This window comes from Lissotriton vulgaris, unplaced genomic scaffold (genome assembly GCF_964263255.1).
Source record: "Lissotriton vulgaris unplaced genomic scaffold, aLisVul1.2 SCAFFOLD_826, whole genome shotgun sequence".
In the NCBI taxonomy this organism is placed as follows: domain Eukaryota; kingdom Metazoa; phylum Chordata; class Amphibia; order Caudata; family Salamandridae; genus Lissotriton; species Lissotriton vulgaris.
The window spans coordinates 539997-566159 of NW_028241440.1; positions in this window are offsets into that span (position 1 = coordinate 539997).

The following is a 26163-nucleotide window of genomic DNA, read 5'->3' on the forward strand; positions in this document are numbered from 1 at the left end:
TCTCTGGTACTTCTAATGCCACATGGCGTGGCTGCTTTAGGAACTGGTACCCTAATTGTCTGAAATATTCACAGCAAGCGTATCCCAAGTAGTGATCCTAGGCATCTTGCACGGCTCTGTCCCTCTTGGACTGGGATTGGATAACCCATACATACTAACACCAGTCACAGGCTGGACATTTTGATTTTTCTGTATTTCACAAATGTAACCATTTCAAACACACAATCTTGATATTCCCTTTTATTTCAGAATTGAATTGGTATAATTAGCCCGGTAAAATGAACAAGGTAGTTGAAGGCAGTGACCTCTGTGACATGGAGTGTACAACACAAATATAAATAGGGGGTCGTTAATGTGAAAGAAGCAAGATCAATTCTTTTTTACAAAATGTCATACGATTGCTCTTCAATTTGATGCCTTCAACTCGCCTCGCCTCCGTAGGTTTCAAAAGGGGGTGGTGATGGACCGAGCATCTGAACCAATCAAACACTCACACCCAGTCAACAGATCTGGGTTTAATCCATCACCGTTCTTTAGCCCACTCTGCCACCCCAGTTCAGACATGGCTATATGCAAATCAGTCTGACCCTGTGCCTCAGGGGAACAGTCCAGCCCGAACTGTAAAGCCAACTGCCAAGCCATGTCTTCCCTGGACCGGAAACAAGCTTTCTAGGACCGGTTTCTGGCATTAAAGTCGTCTTCAGCCAGGCTTGCTTGCAGCCAGTGGCAAAGTGAGCAAGGGACTCACGTCTGAGCATACCCTGCCAACTTTTGGCGAACAAAGCGGTAAAAAGGGGGTGGTGATGGACGGAGCATCTGAACCAATCAAACAGTCAACAGATCTGGGTTTAATCCATCACCGTTCTTTAGCCCACTCTGCCACCCCAGTTCAGACATGGCCATATGCAAATCAGTCTGAACCTGTGCCTCATGGGAACTGTCCAGCCCGCCAGCTCAAAAAGTATGCATGCTACATCGGAAATTATCATAATTATTATTTTAAATTTTGTAAAGCGCTAGTCAGGCCCAAAGGTATCAGAGCGCTTTACAAGTTATGTGATAACAACGCCATACCGTATAAAAGAGTTAAAGCAGACTCCTTTAAGAAAAAAATCCCAGAAAAAAACTAAAATAACAAAAATCAATACTTTTAAAAACGTCTCCATGGCCAGAAAGAAAAAAAGTATAACCTTAAAAAACTTCTACTGCAGACTGAAACTAACCTCAGCTCTTACAACTCCGGTTTAGATTTAAGCTACTGACTATCGCTCCACCTGCCAAATACTCCTATTAGCCACAAGAGGGCGGGATTGTTCAAGAAATATTGGTCTATCCAGATGAGTTACATATTTTTCCACCGCTTTAAGATTTACTAGAATCTGTGCTCTCTTGGAGATGCAGGGAGAAGAGATACATGGTCCCGCTGCCGTATAACCACAGTAAAAAGAGGAAAAATATACAACTTCCAGCAGGGAGAAGGCAGAAGATTTAGTGACAGAGACCTGCTAAAAAGAAAACGGATGCAAATAATGTACACAAATCAGTATTCTATTCGGACGTGGAGTTAAACCCCTGTCCACCACTACACACTTCGACCTATATATTCATGAACCTGCTTCACTTGTAAAAAATAATTTTAAAATATTTTTTTTAAATGCACCAGGGAACCCATCAGCCGGGCTCTGGGGGATGGGGTCCCTTGGACATGTGAAGGCTCGTGGAGGGGGAACCTGCAGCCCTCTCCCCTTTTTTATTGATTCTTGTCCATGGGGTGGGGTCCCTGGGGCCTAATGAGGCTTGGGATGAGGGGCTGTGCACCCCCTCCCATTAATCAAAGTGTTGTTTGGTGGGGTACCAGTCCTCCTACAATTTAGAGAGGTCCTGGGGGATGGAGCCCAAGGCACTTTTGAGGATCGGGGAGGGGGGCCACAACCCCCCTCCTCTTTTTAATGCAATTCAGCCCCGGAGATGAGGTCCCCAGGGCCTATTAAGACTCAAGAGGGGGCCACATGGCCCCTTCCCTTTTTATGGGGAATTTATCCCTAGGGATTGAGGTCTCCAGGGCCAATTAAGTCTTGGAGAGGGGCAATGCATGCCCCCTCCTCTTAATATATATGTTTTGGCACCGGGGGATGTGGTTCACTGCGCCCGAAGGCCTAACCTACGCCATGCACACCGAAGTCTGTGCATGGTGTGGGTTTGGCAGCTTGCGGCGGGTTAGCCATAGGGCCTGATGGCAGGGCAAGTCCTGTGGCCCACCCCGCTGTGCACAGCCTTTGGCAAAGGCTGTGCGCAGTGTGTGGTCAGCTGCTTGCAGGGAGTTGGACGAAGTGCCTGGTGGTCAACCCCATGCCATGCACAAACAAAGGTTGTGTGCGGCATGGGGTTTGGCTGCATTTAGGTGGCTGCTTGCATGGAGTGGGAAGCAGTGCCTGCTGCAAGCCAAGTCCAGGGGCCAACCTCACACCAGCCATGATCAAAGGCTGTGTGCACTGTGGGGATGGCTGCCTGCGGGGTGACTGCCTTTGGGTGGGTTGGCCACAAAGCCTGGCCGCATGCCAGACCATGTGGCTAAAACCCTGCTCTGCAGGGACCAAAAGGACATATGCAGCATTGGGTTGACTGCCTGCGGGGGATTTGGCCACATGGCCTGGCAACAGTGGGGGATTGGCTGCCTGTGCATGGCCAAGGACAGGTGGTCAGCTCTAAGTATGGTAATAAGATATTACCTTATGTTAAAGAAATAGCAATTTACTTAAAAACCCAAAGTTTAAAGTAATGTTATAGTTAGCTGAGAATTTCAGTGGCAATGTATTGTTTTAAACATACAAAACCACTGAAACTCACCAGTTATAGTTAGCTATGGTAACTTTCATTGGTGCTGTAAGATAACATTATCTTGCGCCATCACCATGCACTGCTAATTACTATCACATATTATATTACTTATGACATCTTCTGTGACACCAATGATTATATCAATGCAACATTTTCAATGAAATTATTGATAAGAATAAATATCACTGGATAACTTCAATGGTTTGGTACATTAAAAAAAGTTACATTGTCATTGAAATTCTCACCTAACAATAACGTTACTTTAACCTTTCTTTGTTTCAGTGAATTTGATATATATATTTATACATAGAGGTGGTTGTTATTAGGTCAAGCGTCAGCGAGCGTGTGCTCTCTGCAAGACCTGTTGTAGTCAGTATATGGCGTGTTAACCCACCTCCTGCTTTCCATAGGCTCCTGCATCAGTCTTCTTTGCTGGCTCTTAATTTGTTGGTGTTCCAGATACATCTCTTCCGTTATATCACAAGGAACACTGACCAACTGCAGTTGTGTTTCGCTGTAAGTTTTCATTTGTTATGTTTAGGGGCTACATTTTATATTTTGCACTGTGCCACCATAGCACCTTGCATGGCACCCTGTTTTAAGTTTTTTTGTTATCACCATGGTGCCCACCATGCACATAGTTTATATATGCACAGGCGATGCGCTTTATATTTTAGCACAGTGCCCACTTTTATTATTTTAATTGTCTCCTGCCTGTGTTGTTTTGTTATCACCATTGCACAGGTGTTGCATATGTTTTACATTACGACCACAGGCAGCCCAGATACTTCAGGGTAAAGATTAAGGGGCCCATTAGGATGTCGGGCGGATTGCCTCCGCCAAGCTGGCGGTGGCTACCGCCAGCCTGGCGGGGGCAATCTGCCCGACATCCGCATTCGAATTACCCCGCCATATTATGATGGGGGGGGGGGAACCTCGGCGGACGGAAAGACCGTCCGCCGCTTTTCCGCCCCGGTCGCCTTGCAGCCGGAGCGGAAAAGGATTAATATGGTGGATGTGTCTATTAGACACCGACAGCCATATTACAATGGGCTTAGGGAGATGCCTTTGAGGTCTTCATTCTGGGGGCCCCCTGCAGGCCCCCAGAGTGAAGGAGAGGTGGGGGGTGCACACGGGGGGTACCTGTGGTACCCCACTGCATTTGCATATACAAAGCGGCAGGCACCTTTGTTTATGCGAAATGTAAAAGTGCATTTTTAGCATTGTGGCGGGCGGTGCTGAGAGCACCACCCGCCACAATGCTGAAAAAATGCAGGATGTGCCCGCCACTGTGGCGGGCACAACCTAATACCCTCCAAGGGACCCCCGCCCTTCTGGCGGGCGGTCCCGAATTCCGATGGGCTGGCGGGCGGACAAAGTCTGCCCGTCATCCTAATGGGGGCCTAAGTATTTTAGTGTGTCTCCTTTAAAATTCTTCCATTGTAACCCAAGCCCTAATGCAAGCCTCTTCTGAATGGAGTGTGAGGCTGTGGCTGGGCACAAGTTCTGAACAACAGGAGCGGTGCCAGGCAGTCTCAGGGTGCCAGTGAGGGAGCGTGGCTCTGGCACTCCCCCTTCCTTCTCCACGAAGAGAAGCTGAGATGTTCTTAGCTCTGATTTCTGTACAATAAACCCTCTGAAAGGCGTTGATGGCAAACGCACTCATTTCAGTTTTAGTTACAGGAAAATACAATAGTTTTCCCAAGATCAGACAATTTGTGGATAGCACTGAATGAGAGATTCCAGTCAAGGTGCAATGGCCAGTCACAATCCCACGTTGAAGTCCAGCTAGTGACAGCTTTGCAATAAATGTTCTAAAATATTGCTTTGTTTTTCACGAAAGCTCTCAGGGGCAAGGTAAATCTATTTGTGGCAGCCTCCTTTTGCATTTAGCAAATCTCTTCTTGAGCCAGTTGGAAAATGTTAGACCACATGAACGCCTGTACCTGTTGTACCCCGCTTTTGTCCTGTCCCCTTGAACATGTGGATCCTCCTACTCGCTGCAGCACTAACCATGTAGCCCCCTCTGGAACAAGAAACAGCCACAGCTCCTTTAAGCTGAATCGGGATATGCAGCGCCCTGGAAAAAATAAACAGAGTGGTGGCACCTCAACCGGGCTAAATGTTTGAGGACATCACTTACCTATCTTTGAGGGAGGGGCAGTGATGCTGGGGTATAATGTCTGGATGTAGCCAATGCTGGTGTAAAGGGGTGCAGGGAGGGTGGGGGTGCAGCAGAAGGCAGTCCCATGTGAATTATTATTTTGATCCTAAGGTTCCCTTAGGACGTCACATTCATAAAAGAATCTTTCCAAGAGTCAAAAGGCAATGATAATGCAGTTTTGACATCATGGTTCTCGGGGCGTATAAAGAGCCCCCCGGTTTGAGGAATCTACTGTCGGTATTTAGACCAGATCAGATCTGTTGAGGGTGGATTCCACATTTGCTCTAAGTGAGGTTGATCCGACAATCACCCCTAGGGTGGGTTGTAGTCATTCACAGAGCTATGAAGCACATGATTGAGTCAGCAAACTGTACATGAAATACTAATACAAGTCACTCTCATATGTGTTGCTCATTTCGTTATATAATTTAGTACTCAGCCTCCTAGCCGCAAGATTCTTCAGGAAGAGTTGTTCTACAGAAAATACTTCAACCTTTTTTTAAATGTGCAATTCAATTTGATTTAGTACTAATTTACCATTCTTGAGGCGCCATAGTAAGCTGTTGTATACAAAAAATATAAAGGCTGCACATATCTAGCGCTACCATCTTTAGTACTCCTAGTCCATCTTCATGTTACTACAGTATGAGGTGTTCTACAGAGGTAAACAAAAATAGTTGCTATTTTGTGTTTCATGATTTAGTACCCTCTGCAGTGTTTCAAGATTCTACACTAAGAAATGTTATAGAAATTACATGCCACTACTGTGTGTGTATATGTAGCTATGTAGTAATAAATAGTTTAGAATTCCATGGGCATTCTTTGCAGTTTGAGGCATCTATATAGGATATATGAAAATATTTAAAATATAGCGCTCTATAATTAAGTACTCTCAAGAGTCTCAAGGTGCCGCAGTAAGACGTAATACAGAATTTACACAATTTTTTAGGTTGAGCGTCAGTGCACATGCGCTGTCTGCAAGACTTGTTGTAGCCAACATAAACTGTGTAAACCCACCTCCTGCTTCAGTCTTCTTTGCTAGCTCCTTATCGATTGGTGCTCCCGATACATCACTTCCATTGTATCGCAAAGAGCACCGACAACTACAGATTTGTTACGCTGTAAATTTTAATTTGTTCTGTTTAGGGTCTTATTCTTTTATTTTGTATTGTGCCATCACGGAGCCTAGCACAGCGCAACTTAATGGGCCGCCAAGCACGTAGCTTAAATATGCAGAGATGCTGTGCTTTGTATTTTAGCACAGCGCCTGCTTTTTTAATTTTTATTGTTTCCTGCCTCGTGTAGTTTTTTTTAATCTCCATGGCACAGGCGCAGTGCTTCATATTTTAGCACACGCCCACTTTAATTTTGTGTCCAACTGTCTATAGCAGTGCTGAGGGAGCAGCCTTTATGGCAGGTGAAATGATGTTGTTTCTTTTTTCTATCCCCTTACCACCCTGAAACTGGTTAAAACAGTGTTAATCCATCTGCTATGCTGTCTGGGCTGCCACCAAACCTGTTTTGTCCTGGTGCTGTCAACCCACCTGAGACAATAAGCATTCAACTCCACATAATTCAACGCAGTGCTGCACAATTCAACAACCCACATTTGAGCACCACACAATTCCAAACCACGCAACATAATTCAACTCCACATAATACCACTCAACACTACATAATTCAACTCCACCTAATTACACACTACTCAGAACCACATAAAAATCCAAATAACTGACTAACCTACCCACCACTTAAAATGTACTTGCATGTTTCACTATACTAATTCAACACTGATTCTCTATGGGTCCCGGAGTAGCGTGCTACCCGCCGAAAAAGCTCTTCGACGCCTCGTCACGGGTAGTAAGCGCTATATAAATGCAACTACAATACAATACAATACAATACATAATTCCAATACACTCAAAAACACAAAATACTATCCACATAATACCACTGCACACCATGACACACAAGTCCAGTACACAAATCAACTCCACACCACACAATTCTGTGCCACACAATGCCTTAACTAACCATTCTAATCTAAACCACATAATTCCTCTACACACCACATACATCCACTCCACAACACATACATTCGAAATATTTACAACACTAATAACTCGAATTCTTTTTTTAACACACAGAACTGGAGCTAAGCGCACCAGCCTCTTTTTTTTTTCATCACCAAAAAGGCAAAGCTATCCCTACAGTTCCATGCCACACAATTCAACTACACACTTTTCGAATCCACACCACAAAATTTGACCCAAACCACATAATACAACAAGATGATTACACAACACACCACACACTCCCACATCATGCGACAAAATTCAACAGCACACCTCATAATTAAACTCCACTACATACCAATCCACAACACAAAATACCATTAAACATAATTACACACCATAACACACAATACCACTCCACATAATTCTAATATACTCAATGCTACATAAATATTATCCACATAATTCCACAGTACACCATGCCATGTAATTCCACTCCACAAATTCACGCCACATAATTCCATAAGAAACAAATCCAACTCACATAATTCCACTACAACCCACATGCATACACTCCATAACACACATGTAAAAAGCATTACCATTTACAATGCCAACAGCTCTATCTCAAACAAATGCGAGACTTCTTGCATTTCCAATGTTGGTTTCCATAGTAAATGGATTTTATGGTTTCCCTATTACTTTGACACCATTTGAAGAATTTCATGAAAAGGTCCAGAAAAGTATATATGTAAATACATATATATATATATATATATATATATATATATATATATATATATATATATATATATATATATATATATATATATATATATTTACAAATACATATATTGTATACACACACCTCTTCTAAAGAGAAGTATGGCCCCAGCACACACACATACACACACACACACATACGCACACACACAATCACACACTGCGGGATGGAGCCTGCTTGTGGGATTGCCAATCACACACTCTAAATTAAATGCTGTTAATAAATGTGTCGATAGGTGATTCCAGCTGGGCACTTCATGGTTGTGGGAATCAAATTTCTGTATTTCAATAACTCATGCTTAGAGCCTGAAATAAAGAAATACATTAATAAATTATAATATAGAAAATACAAATAGAAGATTAAAATAGAAAATATACAGTGGCCTGCTGGTATAATTTGGATGCAGCATTCAAAATATGGGATTGCACAAGATATATCCTGAATAAGACTGTGCAAGTGGAAACGTTTTGGCTAGATGAATTGTATGGAGTTTCGCACAGCCAGAGCTTTTTATTTTTCCAGTCAAGGATCCTTGATGAAACATTGGCGGGTGACTTGACTTGCCCCCCCCCTTATGAGGTAACAGCTGTAATTGTAGCCAATGCAATTGAATAAAACAGTTGTTCTTAACCGTTTGACTTCTGTGGACCCCCAATTAATCATTACAGGAATGTTGGGACTATCACTAAATCATTTTTAGAATCCAGCATCATCAGCAATTTTGATGGTTTGAACCGCAAAGCAATTCACTCAATATCAGAAAAGATCATTCATAAAACAAATACACCAATATTTTATTTAATTCACAGACAAATATATACAAAACAATATTTTAATTTTAATAGGAAGGTTGGAGCTTTCTAAATTCATTTGAGACCACCCATCATCCATATACTATTTTTGATGCAGTTGCACGGCGCCCACAAATCAATCTCAGGATTCCAACTTAATTTTTAGCCGCCAATGTCAAATTCTTTCACATTTACAGAACGTTTTAAAATGTTCAACTTTACATTTTTGATTCTTTCTTATGTACAACTTTCTTAATCTGTGAATATTATTTCATTTTATGAGCAGTTGAATAGGTTTCACGAACCACATGAGGTCCCTGGAGCGCAGGTTAAGAATCCCTGGACTAGAAGATGTAGAGGTGGTGGTGTAATGCGGATTCTGTTTTAGTAGCACACCATTTTCATTTTACATGTGTGTTTTTGCTTTACACATATTGACGTGAACTAAGATGACGAGAACTGCCTAAAGTCACACAATGCGTATTACAGTGTCTACACCATGAACAAGACTCTACTTTCCAGACCTGAGCCCTGGGTGGTGGCCCAGAGTCCCTTGAGGAGCTCGAGTGCATTAATGCCATCTCTTTTTCTGACATTTCTTGAAGAATAGGAAAATGGTATGGAAAGGAAGCTGACTCATCACATTTTTGTGCTGTAATGTTTTTTTGTTTGTGTCATACATCTGAAGGACTACATTGCTGTCCCAGCATGTGTATGCTTTTCATCTGCAGGTAATTTTTACTAAAGCAATGTTCCCACTGTAGCAGTTCACTCCTCTGATTGGTTGGTGTGTAGGAAACAGCGAGCAGTCCTCTATTAGGAATAAACCGTGACAGAATTGCTTTCAGTGGTAATCCTGTTAAGCATTGTTTTGAGGTGTGCCTCGCATGCAGGCATAAAGGCGTGAAAATGCATGTTCCGTAAAAAAAGACGCAATAACTAGAATGCATTAGCAGGATGTTGTCTGTACTTTTAAGTATATTACGGTAGTGTCACTTAGTAAACAAGACAGTGCTTTAGACAAATCAGCTCAGACCCCGGGTTATGGGATATGCTGTACCATGTAGCGTCCTCCAAATATAAACACCCTATAAGCAAATTATAATTAGAGCTAATGAATATTGTGAACGAGAAAATTCAATAACAAAATCCCATGGTGAAATAATGACTTTTTCTACAAGACATAGATGCTACCGACTATAGCCTGGTTTGTTGGTAGCACTACTGCAGTCCTTGCTGTATTGGTTTTCGTTCCTGTTCATAGAAAACGAGTCCCTTGTGTAAGAAATCCCTTGTATGCCAAGAGCACTCATAAATTTCTATTAGTGCTGCACGAGCTAGATGTCAGAAACATGCACACTATTAGCTCAAAGCATTTAAGGCACATTGAGATCAGTGTTAATGTACCTCGAGGGAATGGAACTCAATGTCTAATCTCATTGATTATGAAAAATAGAGTGATCATCTGAAAGGTTTTGAAATGGGAAATATTTTGATTTGTTTCTAAGTGATAACCTTTGAGAATTTCATGGGATTGATATGTCTCGTGGGAAGGACTCTCTTTTACAGTGTAAGTTCCATGTTCACTTCACTCAGAGGGGAACTCTGTTAATTTACAAGTGTTCTGCCTCCTCCAAGCATATGTCGGCCTGTCCTGGGAGCTGCGCAGAAATTCATCTTTTCTAACTTATAGAGTAGCATAATTTTGCCTCCATCCTTCTAAGTTTAGCTTGGCCACATACATATATATTTACATCTGACCTTATGTACTCGTGTGACACATTAATACTAAAGAGACATTGTGCACTGAAGGCATAGAAGTGCATCTATTGTATGTTTTCACATATATGTGTGTGTACACATTAATGTTTTCCTTTTCAGAAACATCTGGTTGCTGAAATTAATCTTTTTTAGATTTAGATTATAAAATGGAATTCTAAAATGCATTTAATGCAGTGCATTCACCAGGGATCAGTGAGAATGAATCTTATGTGTGTTTAATGCTTTCTTTATAAATTTTGACCGTTGTAATTTTTGCTTGAAATTACATGTATTGGTTATTATGACACATTTAAGAGTACTGCACAATATAGCTTGATTTGTTATTAAATAGTTAATTCATTGGATTATATGTGGGTTGTAGAACTAACATATTTTAAAGAGAAATTTTAAGTTAGCGTGATTGTGGGCCTTAAATTTACAGTCGAGGCAGTTAATACTAATGTGAAAGTTGTTTTTCCTTTACAGGTGTAGACCAAAGGTATTCATTAGTTCGTGAAATTTAGAGATAGTGTGGTGAAGAAGAGCTGACAAGGTCAAAAGATTTTAATGGTGAACAAAGGGAGTGTTACAAGTTGGAACTATCAGAACAAAGGACACTTTGGAAGTGGAGACTGGAATATGGAAGTAGTGTTCAAGGCCCCAAATTATTTTCTGGGAACTGGAATACATATTATGATGTGCATGAGGTCATGTTTTTTCCAATGTTCTTTGTGCATTTTAATTAGTGAACCTTCCTTGAGTTTAGTCTGATTTCCTTGAGACTTGGAGAGGTAACAACCTCTCCTGACATCTCTGATTGCATGGCTTCATGCTTTACAGGATTTGTTACTTATAGAACTTCTACAGAGGTTCTGCTACTGACAACTTTCTTGCTACCTTGCTTCAATAGGGTTTCCCCTATCCTTTGACTAGTGCAGGTTTTTTCTAATAGATGCTGCAAATCTTTTTCATGTATTGTGAGAAGGATCGAAACCTTTCGACGAGTCACCAAAATCTATTCCTTAGTTTCGGGGAACATCCTTCACAACGCGGATTTTACTCTGCAAGGCTTTCACAACGCGTCCGTTACAACGCAAGTCGTAACCACGACTTGCGCTGGAGGGCGCTAGAGGATTAAGAATAGTATATTTACTATTCCAACACCTTCCCTAGTGTCCACGGGGACTGGTGTTAGAATAGTAAATTATACTATTCTCAATCCGGGCCCCCAACACAAGTCGTGGTAACGACTTGCGTTGTAAGGGACGCGTTGTGAAAGCACGCGTTGTAATGGAACGCGTCGTAACGTCGTATATCCCTTATTTTCTGTATAGTGACTACTGAGTTACTTATATGTTGTGTACTGCTGAGGATCAATATTGTAAGACGCTTTAATATCCCTTTAATTATTCTAAACATGTATACTATGTTTCTGAGATTGATTTATATTATTCTGGCTTCGAGTTTGTAATAAACTTTTTAACATCATGTTATTGACTTAAACTTTTACTATGTGGCCTAATGGTCACACCATACCTTAAAATTTAAATAGTTGTTAACCTCTCTTCCTCTCAGGCTACTAGAAAGGTCTATTGACCAGAGATGAATTAGAGGAAGCAGCCCAGAGAGTTCCCACCTGTATACAAACAGCATTTCCAAACCAAAGGACCATATTTTGTATTTATTTGCAGTTTATTCAGTTTGAACTTGGCCTAAGGGCATTGGTGTACTTCACAGGAGCACCGGATCTCATCACATATTTTTAGGACATGGGGAGAAAAAGGGGCACATTTACTAAACTTTAACACAACGACAGACAGCAAGCAAAGTGCTGCGCTGCACTGTGTTGTGAGAAAGGGCAGGAATGCTTCATATTTACAAAGATATTGAGTATTTTTTGCTCTCTCCTTCATACTTCAGGCAGCCTAGTGCCAACACACGCAGCCTTACACCACGGGCGATACCTTCCTGCACAAAAACAATCTCTTGATGAATTCCCCTCTATCTAAGCATGGTGCAGATTGTAACTAAATAACGAGGAGGAAAAAAAGATGTTTCTCTTCGTTACGCCATCCTCTGAGAAGCATAGCAATTTCATGCTATCCCAGGTTTACACAGCTTTGTAAATCTAAGATTGCCTGAAATCCATGGGTGGATGCATGGGAACGCACATGTTCCACCTATGGAATGCCTCCCAGATTGAAATGTGGCAAAATGCAGTGCAAGCTGCTGCATTGCGTTACATTTCTTTTGCAAATCCTTGCATGGAGGCTCAAATCTCCCCTTGCATGACTTTGTAAATATCTACTAGCATTTTGGGTCACCTATGTGCCCACAAAGGTTTTGCAACCATGATGCAAAGGAGCATATTTACAAGCCCTATTGCACCGCTATTGCACTATGCAACATGGTGCAAGAGCGATGCAACTTCAAAATGAGATTTATGAAGCCATGCCTTGGGTGGTTTCATAAATCTTGAGTAATCCAAAGCAGTGCAAATCACTGTGTTGCAGTACTCTGCAACAGGAAGGTGTTTCCATGGGTATTGTGTTGGTGGTCCCACACAGTATCCCATGTTTTTTGAAGCATTCCCAGATTTACCAGAAGTGGTAGACCTGGGAATGCACCACAAAACCTACTCCTTCCCAAGTGAGATGTAGCAAGGAGACATATCTCTATTTTTCCTAGTTTTTTCTCTTTCTATGTGTTCTGCAGAACACATAGAAAGAGGAACAATTCTCAGGTTATTGTTTTTACGCTGGATGGTGACCCTTCCTGCACAAAAACAATAATCCTTACAACTCAGGGACCCTTGCATCATGGTGCAAGGTTGACTGCATTGGCGCTAGGCAGCCAAAAGGGCGCCAGTGCAGAGGAAAAAGCAGGAATGTGCTGTATTGACTTAAATACGACAGATTCCTGCTCTTTCCCTGTCACACGGCACAGAAAGCTGACTTGCTGCAATGCACTGCATGACCTCATCATAAATATGGCCCAAAATATGAGTAAATATGTCCCTAACTGGTTTGCCTAACACCACAGGATGTAACACCAAGTCTCCTTGAAGCATACTCTAATCGGGTTGCCCAGTGCTAATATCGGAGTCTCAGATATCTTACATTTATAGTTAAGAAAGTGAACAGACTTTAGGCCAGATATAGAAAGTTACATACTAGGAGCAGGTGCATTCTTCCAGCTAGGCCTTTCTGAGCATGTGCAAGGGTCTGGAAGAGGGAGAAAGCACATGGCAAGCACATGGCTAACTAAAATGGCTGCCAAGTACAAAATGGCTTTCAGCTCATGCTAACAGCAATTCCTGCAATCTTTAACCCCAGGACATGTAAAAGTTAAAGTACAATGTCCAACTTTTTAAATACACTGCACCCTGCCCTATGGGCTGTTTAGGGCCTTCTTTGGGGGTGACTTATACGTATTAAAAAGGGAGATTTAGGCCTGGGAAAATGTTTACTTTGCCAGGTCAAAATGCAGTTTGAAATTCCACATACAGGTTGCAATGACAGGCCTGATATATATTTTAAAAGGCTACTTAAATGGGTATCACAATAAGTGATGCAGGATCACTAGTAGCATTTAATTTACAGACCCTGTGTACCTGTAGTGTGGCTTTACTAGGGACTGAAAAGTGAATTCAATGTGCTAATTGGGTGCAAAGCAATTTTACCATGTTTAAAGGAGAGAGGTCAGCAGTGGTAAAGTGTGCAAAGTACTAAAGCCAACAAAATCGAATTCAGCAAATCAGAAGGAGTGAAGGCAAAATGTTTGGGGGTGACCCTGCAGAGAGAGTAAGGTCCACAGACTAATATGTTGCGACCAGTATGTAGTACATCTGGCCCATAGGGCCTAATTTAGGGGCAGATGTTATCAACGTTTCATTCCTGTCCTCTTCTTGCTCTGGCACGTAATGTGCAGCCTTGCGCCATTGCAGGCACTCTTGATCAGTGGTGCAAGGGTGACTGCGCTGTAGGCAGGATTGTTTTTGTTCACGAAGGACTCCTTTCTGCACAAAAAGAATCCTCAAAGGCATTTTCCTCTTAATAAGTGTGCTGCAGAAGGCAGCACACTACGGAAGGGAAAACAACCAGCAGAAATTAAGATATTTCTCCTTGTTGTGCCTCCAATGGGAAGGTGTAGCATTTTGACGCAGTTCCAGGTTTACCTGTCTTGTTCAATATGTGAATGTGCCAAAATCCATAGGTGGATGCATGGGAACACCCATGCTCTACCCATGAAACACCTTCCCAGGGCAGTGTTACTTAAGGCAGTGACTTGCGCTGCTTTTATTACTCTAGATTTACCAAGCCCGCAGGGCCACTCAATTTGGTTGTGCATGGGTTGGTAATTCTCATTCTAGGTTCAAGGGTGGGTCAAAACATTGATATACATGTACTTTAGCGTTTTGCAGACGGGACACCAAAACACAGGGGAGGCAGAGGTTCCCCCTTCTCACACCTGCCAAATGTAGACTATGATGCTGGCACAACATTTATTTATCTGCCAGAGTGGTTCACTGACACATCAAGAGTTCTTTTAATGAAACTGTACAATGTCGGGTTGCTCGGACCATTTTTGTAATTTTTTTTATTTTCCAAGACTGGATGTATGATTTGGGAAGCAAAAATCAACCTCTCTAAAGTCCTGGGAGTTTTTCCAGAAGTGAGTGTATATTTTTGGGAACCATTTTATTGCATTCAATGAACTGTATAAGAGACTTGTAAATAAAATACATATATTAACAGACTGAGTGCGCCCATTGTGTTGTTGTCCCGGCATCTCCATGAGGCAGATTGCTCTCAGTACTTCCTTAATCCAATTACGGCTGAGCTCAGTGCTGTTCATTATTTGTAAGCATTTCCTATCTGGTGATTTGGAGCCAGTGGGCATTGGCTTTCCTCTGCCTATACATGTGAGTCAGAGAACAGTCTAATTTCTTCTGGAATGTCGTTGTAATGAGCCCAGCCAAAGTAATCCACAGTTCTTTTTTCCCGAGATTGATACAGCAAGGTTGTCTTTTTTCTTAGCGGGTGCTGGTACAAGTCTGATAGTTCTTCTCAGAGAATGACAAGGGTAGGGGGTTACCATTCACAAGAGAGCAAAGGTCTCACCATCCGGGGATGAGCTGAGTGTAGGCAAACTCACTGCACTGCCAATACATATCCATCAACGTGAAAGTGCCCCACTGCATTTCTTGAATGTGCAGCATTGTTGCCATAGGTCATATTTGTGCTCAGTGGACGTGTTTATTTACCTTTGCCACATAAGGAATACAGTGTAAGTTTCCATACAATTAGTGGTTGCCCCTTTCCATCTAGCCAAGTGTATCCACCCACCTCGGTATCCCAGATTTCCTGACATGAGGTGTCTATGCTTTCATTCAACCCTCCCCTACGAGACCCATTTCCCTTCGTATCATCGAGCTGGATGGCCCTAAACAGGCACTCCATGTCTGGGGTCCACTTGTTGTTAAAGAAGACTGCCCTGAATATGCTAAGGGCTACCCCGGGCCAAAAATGGAGGCAGGAGCAGATGTGTTTGTCCATTGAGTTGGGGGTATTGCTACATCCAAGAATATCTTCTCTGGGAAGTCTCAGGGCCAAACAGCATCCTCCATTATGGTGCCCTTTCTGCTTAGCCTGTCAAGCTCAGTTTGAATATCGCTAGGCTCGCTGAAAAGGTAAAAAGCCATTGGGTGTCATGCCCCGAGGTCCCACTTGAGAAGCAGCTCTAACTGCCTGGGCACTATAAAGGTCGCACTACACCAACGGAACGCCGCTTTGCATTCTAGAGACTAGCCCTCACTTCCGTGTTTTCTGTCACTGTACGTTTTGCCTGACTTCCGGTTCTTTGGACGGTTGTTTCCTGTGTTGCTACTCTACCTCCTCTGCGAGGGTTTTCTGTTCGTTTGTTATTCTGTGGCCGTCCTTCAGTTAAGCTTTCACGCTGACGCCCTTTCCTTTGGTGTCAGCGTATTCTGTTGCCTTCTTGAGAGTTCGTACAAACACGCTTGATGCTATCCGTGTTTATCTTCGTTTCTATTTTCCGCTTCCTTGTGCTCCGCCCGGCGGCCTGGTCCTTCCCCGCCATCCAGCCGGGCACAGCCATCTCAAGTTTCCCTTCTCCTGGTGCTCCGCCCGGTGGCCGGGTCTTTCCCCGCCATCCGGCCGGGTACTGCTATTTCAAGTTTCCCTTCACCTGGTACTCCGCCTGGCGGCCGGGTCCTTCCCCGCCATCCGGCCGGGTACTGCTATTTCAAGTTTCCCTTCACCTGGTACTCCGCCCGGCGGCCGGGTCCTTCCCCGCCATGCGGCCGGGTACTGCTATTCCTGGTTCCCCTGTTCCTGGTGTTCCGCCCGGCGGCCGGGTTTTTCCCCGCCGCTCAGCCGGGTGCTGCCGATTGCATCTGCATCTTGGTTCACTGGCCGGAGCGGACTCCCGTTGGGTGAATCACCCTACCAGCCTTCCCTTTGGCATTTGGAATACTATTGTTTGGGGCACTTGCGTGGACCAGTGTGTGGTGTGTTTCGAGGCGCAGCTACTAAGAATCACGGTAACAGCGCGTAGCGCTGCCTTGCTTAATATATGTTGGGGGGTTACTGTTGTGGGTGACTAATGGTGATATCGTCTGGCAGATTTACACTTGTACATACTCCAAAAGAGAGGCTCGCACACACGCACCCCGCCTTGAAGTAGAATTGGATGTTCTTCCAGTTTGCTCAAAAGAATAACGGGGTGAGATTCACAGATCATTTACCTTCACCTGCTAACATAGAGGGGGATAGAGTACTTACTATCTTTTTGTCTTGTTGTGTACAGAAAGCGAACACCATATTCTACCCACCTGCAATATTTCAAGGTCCAGACGATTAGTTGTGGTAGGTGATATTTGTGTACATATATATAGGCATTGTGCATATACATTGTGTTGTAACCAGGTATAGATAGTAATCTTTTCCTTCCCTTACAGCCTGCCTTTTCACCAAGTGTCCACCCTGAAGTCCACAGTCAAGACCTGTTATTTTCCCCGCCTTTCCTTGTTTTGTTTCCCTGTTTTCTCCTGGCGAGCCATTCGATACTCTAGAGTCTGATAGAGTCGAAAGGCCGTAGGGGAAGGCTGTGGACTATTCTCCAGATTCCTGACGCTCCTGCGGAACAAGCCTGGAAACCATTAAATTGGGTTGGTCTCGTAATGGGTCAGATTCACTACTACTCTGTGGAGTTCAACTTTGTCGGGTTGGATTTTGGGTCTGGTGCTGCATGAGTATATTTGGAGAAGGCATTCTGTTTTATCGCAGGCTACCTCTTGGGACGAGTAAGGTCTATCTGTGCCTACTACATGTGGTATCAGTGGACAGACATAACACAACCTGGCTGATGCCTTAGAACCCACGGCAGTCACATACTGATACCGCGTGTTGTGCAAAAGGGCGCTGTGTAGTGCACGTGGAATGCTATTGTTTGGTTGCTGTAATTAAAAGTGATATGGGAGAGATCTCTATGCCGACTCCATTTGGCCAGGGAGTTCTTTGTCAGTGAATAGGTTTTGGGTGCTCCCCTAGATCTTGCACAATCTGCTATTGCAATTATCATGAGGCAGAGGGGGTCGGGAAGTCGTTCCGTGGCTCCCATGTGTTCCTGATCGCACCTTGTGGTGTCTGAGGTCAGGCTTCCTGCTTTCTCTGGATGGTGTATGTGAGGACTGGTGCATTGATCAATTGCTAGGCCTGATATGGGGTGAGCGCACTCTGTGTTCTACTCTTGCCTGGAGCTGTGATACACTTTGCGGCCTCCCCTCTCCCAGGCACCCTCTTCTTCTCATTTGTGTTTGGCTCAGCTGTCCTGGTTTGTGGCTGGGGACTTCCAACTAGCAGGCATGCTCCTGTCGCTTATTTTGGAGTGGTACGGATATTCAAAAAACCTAAAGGAAAAAAAAGAAAACATCTCCAAATCATAAGAACAAGGGTGGCCTGAGCCAAGACCAAGAACCCTCACCAAACTTTGCCTAAAGAATGATGACTGGACTAGGATTGCCTTGCAACTCCTGGGATGGCTGAAAAACCTGACAAACCTCTCGACTGGCTTGGCTCCATGTGGGCGCCTTGCAACATATTGATTCTTGTGCCTTTGCTGTGGAGGTTATGGGATCTTCACTATCCTAGGTGTATGGGGATCCTGGGTTCAGCCACTTGAGGACAGCTTCATTTTAGAACTGAAAGGGGGCCTCCATCTTGGCAGAGGTTTATAGTGTTTGGGAGCGCTGTTGGAACTACACTCCATGAAGGAAACATGGGTCCTGGACCAAATGCCTGAGAATGGGGACCTTTTGCCCTGGTTATTGGAACCCGTCCATATTGACTTTGTATGTGGGAACCCGGGTACATGATTTTTAAGTACTTTGGTCTAGGAGCTGCCCCACCCACTTATCAAACAGCCCGGCCCGGGGCATGGCCAGCCAATCCCGCCCTGGGGAATTAGCAGCAGAGTGGGGCATTGTCTTCCACAGGCATTTTTAATGGCACATTTTTGTGAGCATACCTGATCGGCAGACAACATATAGCAGTCCTGAATACCCAGATGCAAATAAAAGTTAGTATTCCAGACGTTGTCCCATTGGTCCTTCTTTAGGCCTTGGCACAGTTCATTTTTGGGATGTGTGTGAATGGGTGGTATTTAACTCTGTAGCTTGATCTCACTGTGCATTTGGACCCTGTATTTGTATGAGGGCATTATCTTCTCAGACTGTTACCCCTCCCTGATGAGGCTGTGATCCTGGTACCTATGGGCTGAGTTCCTTGACTGCAGTTGCTGTTGCCACATGTTTGACCACCTACCTGATCCCTGTTACAGGGTGCCTCCCTGCGGCTGAATGTAATGTGTATTCGGTTTCCCTGGGCTTGGTCTTGTGAATTTGGATTTTGGGGTCACTGACTCTGACCCATTGACCTCTGTTCCTGGTATGCTTTTAACTGGCTGGTTTAACCTGGTTTGCCAGGTGGCCCATCCCGTGGCAATAGTAACATTCCCTAAGATCTGGTTGCTGCCAACCTCCCTGGCCTCTGCCGCTTTAGGTAGTTTGAAGCCCTCTGGGGTTTTGCGGTAGAGCTCCCGTAAAGACTGGTGCCAATTGTATGCTCACGGCCAACGCTGCCCCCTCGAGAACTGTCTTTTTCAATTTGTGTTGGCCCAATATAGCGGTGTCTCTCTGGGCCTGCTCCTGTTTTTCTTTATACTTCTCTTGTTTCTTATTGTGGACATGCAATATATGGGCTTCCTTCTTCGAGCAAGGCTTGGTGTCTAACCCAACCATGCTCTCCAATCCACTTTGTAACTCTGTGGGGAGTCCCTTTTTGAGAAGATTGTAAATGAATATGGCTTGGGGGTCCATGGCAGTCCACAGCTGTCCTGTGTGTTATCCCCATTGTTCCCTCATCCTATCCAGAAAATCAGTTATTGTCTCTTCTGACTTCATAGCCTATGCCATTAGCCCTCCTACGTCACAGCTGTCAGGGAACATCTAGTTCAGGGCAGTCCATATTCGGTGCCTGTATGAATTGAATGCGGCCAGTCATGCTCATTGTTTGTCAGTGTAATTGCTGGGATGCGAGCTCAGGCAAACACTATTGTAGTCTGCTCTCTGACAAGACTACTTAGCAGACTTTTGATATCGCATATCACTAGGTTTATTCCCGCAGTGTTCTTCTTAAAGCATGAGATCCATTTCTCCGCTCCATCCAGCAATGACGGTACCTTTGTTGTTAGCCTTTCCATATCCATTTGAGCCCATGGCACATGGAGGGTGCTTGATGCGCCCTTCTCTAGCAGCGGGTACATCTTTGCTTTGGGTAACTCTACTGTTTTCTCCTTAACATGACTTTCCCATCTTTTTAGGCATTCTTGCATATAGGGGAAGTACCACTTAAGATCTCCTCCTTCATGCTGGAGGCAGTCTTCCGTTATGGCCACATCCTCTGGTTAAAGGTTCCCTTCTGCAGCTAAGGTCTATTGTACTGGTCTTTTCCCTCAGTCCAATGGGACAGCAGGTGGAAGAATGTCTGTGCAAATGTCTTGCCTTCCTCTCTGGCCACTATCTCCTTTAGGGTCAGTCTATCTATATCATGCATCCGCCCTCGTCATAGGATCACAGAGGACTGGGGCCCCCTTCCTCACTCCCGCTAGCTGTATTGCTGTCACTGTCTATGATCATGACAAACCTTCCTGTCACTCGTGTGGTCTCACCAAAATCAGTGCGGGTGTGCGTTCTCCATTCCTCTGGGGTTCTATGTGTCGGGAGCAACGGATGCTGGGGGAAACATTTTGGGAGCCCTTGAACAGTACTAGGGCTGGTCTGTGACTGCCTGGGCCTGCTTGCCTGTTTGTCTCTAATGCCTGGGCCTAACCACTCATTGTTAGGTGGGGAGCCAGCCAACTTCTTCAACTGGCAAGCTAGAGTATCAAAATGCTGGGAGAGCGGGCAAGCACATCCATAATTGCATATGGTTGGGGAGGTGCTGATGCCTATTTTGCTATCTGTAGTGGGGGACTGTCAATCTGGGCCTTTCCAAAGATGGCCTAAAGTTCTACTAATGCTTCTCTCTTATCTTTCTTTTGACCTATGCATTTGGCTTGTATGTATATTCTCATGTGTTCAAATATGTTAGTGTCAAATGTTCCCTCCTTTGGCCAAGAACAATTGATGGATGGAATGCTGAGCAATGTCAAACATTCACCCCCAGTACAGAGATCTGGGCCAAAATCCATTGTTTTTTTTCCCTCACAACGCCACTCCAGTTTGGACCCAGTCATATGCAAATCAGTCTTGACCCTGCTCTCCATGGTAACAGTCCAGCCAAAACTGATAGGCCAGGTCCTCCCTGGATCAGAAACAAGCATCCTCGGACTGGTATCGGGGTATCACCCCATATCAGTCAGGCTAGCTTGACTCCGGTGACATGGTGAGCATGGAATCCACATCTGTGCATATCCGTCCTACTCTGGGTTACAAATTCAAAAAGAACAATTGATAGACAGAATGCTGAACAATGTCAAGAAACAATGGTCCTGGACCAGTTATTCAAGGAAGAGTTAGATGAACAGAATTATCAACTTATTTGAGCTTACATTAATCAGCTCACAAAGGTCTGTAAATGGTGAAAATAATTAAAACAAACAGATGTGCAGAAAAACCACTAGGTATTATTACACTATATTTATTTAGTTATTTAAAGGAACAATCACTAGAGGGTCAAGAAGTTAGGAGAATTTTCTAGGGAACGTGTAAGAAAGAGTGCTCAAGTGTATATAAAGGAGTCGAGAGAGCTCAAAGTGCGTAGAAAAGTAAAGGGCATATATGTACAAGACTGTACAGAACTGATATCCAATAAACAGTCAGATGCAACCTGGTCACATGCAAATTATTCATTTGAATTATATGTTCTAAAGTTGTAAGGAGAGTTTCCTTAAGGCTGTAAACAGGGTAATGGGGAAGGGGAAATTGGTCCAGGTGCGGTGGGGGATAGCGTTGACGTTTCGATACGGCTTATCGGCAACCAAGGGACTTTAATACCTTATCCATGCGGAGCTTTCTCAGGACAAAGGGGCAGGTGAAGTGACCCTCATCAATCTTGCAATGCTCTATTGGAGTCCAAAACCTGGTTACACCAATGCCCGTAAAGTGGCAACGGGCCAACTAAGGACAATGCACTGGAGACCTCAATCGACGGGGTCAGCATCATTAAAAAGGGGAAGAGATGTGACCCCCTACCCCAGCCTCAATAGCCCCTGTAGATCCATCCCCAGGCCAATCTTAAACTGTAAAGGAGATGGCATGTGGCCCCCATCCTGAGCCTGTAAAGGGCCAGAGACCCATTTCCACCTGGTCTGGCTCAATTACTGTGTGCGGGGAAGCCCACCCCTATGACAAAGTAGTTTCCGTGCCTGCAAGAGCACTGTAAGGGAAACATATGTCTGCTGCCACTCTGGCAGGAGCTTTTTTAAAGCTCCCCACAGGGACACAGGTAGCTATGTCATGTCTGCTCCCACTCAGCGGGAATTTTAAACATGCTCCTGCCAGGTAGGAGTAGACCCCCGCTTGTGCTCTTGCTGGCCGTGAAACTCACATTGCTCCTCCCCAGAATGGTTGCATGCAGGGAGATGCCGTGGCCATGGATGGTCCTGGGACACCCCCCATGGCCCACAAAGTACCATTGGTGGGTGACCCACACCCATGTAAGGCCCTTGGGACTGAGTCCCCGGGCCCAGTATTGGCTTGGGTACCACAGGGGCTGCGCACCCCCCCCCCCCCCCCCCTTTATAGATATTTTTGGACCCTGGTGATGGGGACCTCGGGACTACTATTGCTTGGGAAGGGGGACCCTTTCCCCCAATTAATGTCAAAAAATCCCTTTGAGATGGGGTCCACCCTGCTCCCTTTAACAAATAATGAAAGGCCCCAGGGATTGGAGGGCCCAGGGGGATGGGGTCCATCAGGCCCAATTTGCCTCATGAGGGGGCTATGCACCAAGCTCCCTATAAAAAAAGGCCCTAGGAGATAGGGTTCCAGGGCCCGAGGTGGCTTGTGGAGGGGTGATGCACAGCCAGGCCCTGTGGCCAATCTCTCATAAAGTACAACCCCAAGTGCAAGGTGTGGGGTTGCTTGTCTGGGGGCTGTTGGTTAAATATTACTATTTCTTTTTTTTAACTAGAAATTCACTGAAAATAAACAGTTAATGTGACCTTGTCATGCCCAGCTAATTACCTCACATATTACATCAGTCATGACATGTTCTATAGCATCATTTATAACATCTGTGCATGGCACGGGTACAAGTTATAGGCATCTTAGAGAACAAGTTATAGTTACTATAGATAACTATAAATGGTGTAATTCAGTGTTTTTTTTGTTGAAAATATTAAGGGCCTGATTACGATTTTGGTGGTCCCACTGCCCTACTGCCCTCAGTGCCTGCACCTGGACCAGCTCAAGGGCAACACACGGTAAGCCGGCCCCCTCAGTATCAGTGCCTGGGGAGATTAAGCCCACAGCAGCATCTAATACCCCAAACCTCATCAGAAGATGGGTCGGAGTGGGGGGCCACCAGCGAGGGAGCCTTAGCAATCCCTCGTCAGGTATCTGCCCAGAATGGGGCTAACAGCAGGGGCAAGTGCGGACACACACAGGTGGCTGCAGCAAGTGAGTGAGTGCCCATGGTGGGAGTGGAGGTGGCCCGATTGGGTCAGGGGGAGCCCACGACCTGCCTCGAGAGCCCATCTAGCCCAAATTGTCCCCTCACAGACAGACCCACCTGCTCCCCACCACCTCCACTTCTGCCTTGACCTTCCCTGCATTAGCGGGAGAAAGGGGGAATTTGGCATCATCAAGGCAGCACCAAAGACCCAAGTGATACAAACTTCACCACCAAGCAATAACCCAACCACCATCCAAAGGAGCAGCAGCAGCCCAGTTTCTCCTTGAAAAAGTGGAGAGATTGGAGCGAGCCAAAAAAAGAGCCAAAGGAGACAAAAGTGATAAAAGCGACAAAGAGACAAAAGCGACGAAAGGGCAATCAGGGTCTTAAGCTTGTATTTGGTCCAGACGCCCAGTATACGGTGGCCAACTCCAGCTGATCCCAGCAACCCATCGGGCATATGGGGCCCAAAAGGAAGCGCCGACTGCACACGACCCCGGAAGAAATCCCTACAAGCAACCCGCCCAACAAAGGGACCAAAAGGACCATGAGGAGCAAATCATTAACTGATCGCCTAAAAGAAATGCCACAAGAGGGAGACCAAAGGGGCTTGATTAGAAACTTTCTGATTAAGAAAAAAGACCCCCCCCCCAGTAGTGACAATGGTATACCACTGGACACTCCTCCCTTTGGCCCAAGACCAGTTCAAGTCAGCAGTACCAACGAACATAGTCGACGATCGCCCGACGACATCTGCACACTGAAGGACAAGATCTCCCCCTGCGAGGAACTCAGGACCCAGCAAGAAACGACCAGGATAGCACACAAGTATACCCCTCCAAAGCAACTAAAAGGCCCGTCTGGGGGGGGAACCCCCTCACTTATCAATAAAGATAGTGGGCAGGACAGCACAATTAGCAAAATCCCTGGTACAGTCCCGCACAAAGGTAGCTCTACAGCAACGAGGACAATACAAATCCACCAGTCCAACGCCTTCGGTCCAGATTCTATGACCACGGAGATCAGTGAGACCCAAGTGACAAAACCAATGATATTTCAGTCTCAATCAGCTCCCTCGGCCCCAGGGTCTCCAGTGGTGGGGGCGCTTACATCCTCGTTCCTTTCTAATCTAGAACAAAAGATTGAAAGAACTCTCGATTTAACCCCAAACTTGTTATGGCCTTCAGCGTCCCCATGGGTCCCTAGCTCAAAAATCGAATATCTGTCACACAATTCCAGCGCTGAAGTGGAATTAGAGAAATCACTCTTGGCTAAGACAAACAGCACCACAAATAAAGCCCTTTTGTGGCAATCAACCAAGATGGAAGTGCAAATAGATCTCCTACAAGCAATCGCATGGTGTCTAGTAAACATAAGCTCTAAGGTGGAGGACCTAGAGAAAAGGATCTCCCAGCAAGGGGCTTCCAACCGGGGCGAATGCTCCTGTAGCTGCTCAAATCTCATCGAGAAGTGGGCCTCCCTTCTAGAGGTTCTAGCGGATATAGTTAGGATAGCAAAAGGGCGCACGGAGGCACCAACCTTAAATAACATAGACGATCGGGCGAAGCCCAACAGTCACACTCCATCTGCAACACAGCCAGTAGGAGCTTTAACAGAACAGAAGATCACAGGTGACAACGTCAAAAGTGCACACGACCATCGATCCTGCCAGGACCCCCGAAACACCTAAAGACACACCAAGCCAAATTGCAGGGCTAGCGACGCAGTTGGAACAGACTTGCAGGAACATACCTCACTCTTAACAGACACACATGAACCCTCCCAATCCAGGAGAGAAAAAACTGCAGAAGCAACAGAAAAAGTCAAAGTTAAAAGTGAGACAGTTGCATTCATCAAAGATCATCCAACCGCCCTTTCAAGGGGACACAAAAGTCATTCAGCTTTACCCAATCTTTACTGACAAAAACTGGGGCAAAAATGCCCTTTCAGCCAAACGTCATCAGAAAGGACGAATCATTCAACAGACAACGACTCAACGGCCGGAATAAGCCCATCTACTGCAGAATCCCCTACCCAGACAGCCTCGTCATCTCAGTCACCACAGTCGGCCACCTTAAATCCACCACAATCAAGTCAGGGGCCTCAGCCCGCCACTAGGAGCAATCATGGCCAAAACCAGCGGCCTCAAGCAGGACCTGCTCCAACTCACCAAGGAAGCATCAGCATACCAGCAACACCCGAAAAGACAGCCACGGAAAGGGGAGAAATGATCCTAACTGTAGGTGCACCAGCAGTTGTACATGAGGTGGTCCGCAAACCGAGATTCCTTAGCACGGGACAGCATGACATTCCGAATCGAAGCAACATTCTACGTCTCTTCAAACATCTGGATACCCTAGATAAGATACAAACAGGAGACCTAGAATGGGTGAAATTTCTGGGCATGAAGGGAGACACACATGGTGACTCATCAGTGGTTGGATTGAAGAATAAAGACGGACGGGCGCAGACGGGCAGGACTCTGGCTTGACTCCGGCGCGCAACCGGCGCGCCCGCTGTACGCGTCCGCTGCGCGGAGCCATCACTGTATGTTTATATATGGCGCCTGAGGGGCAAAGTAGGAAAGCCCTCACAAAGATGGCCGCCACTG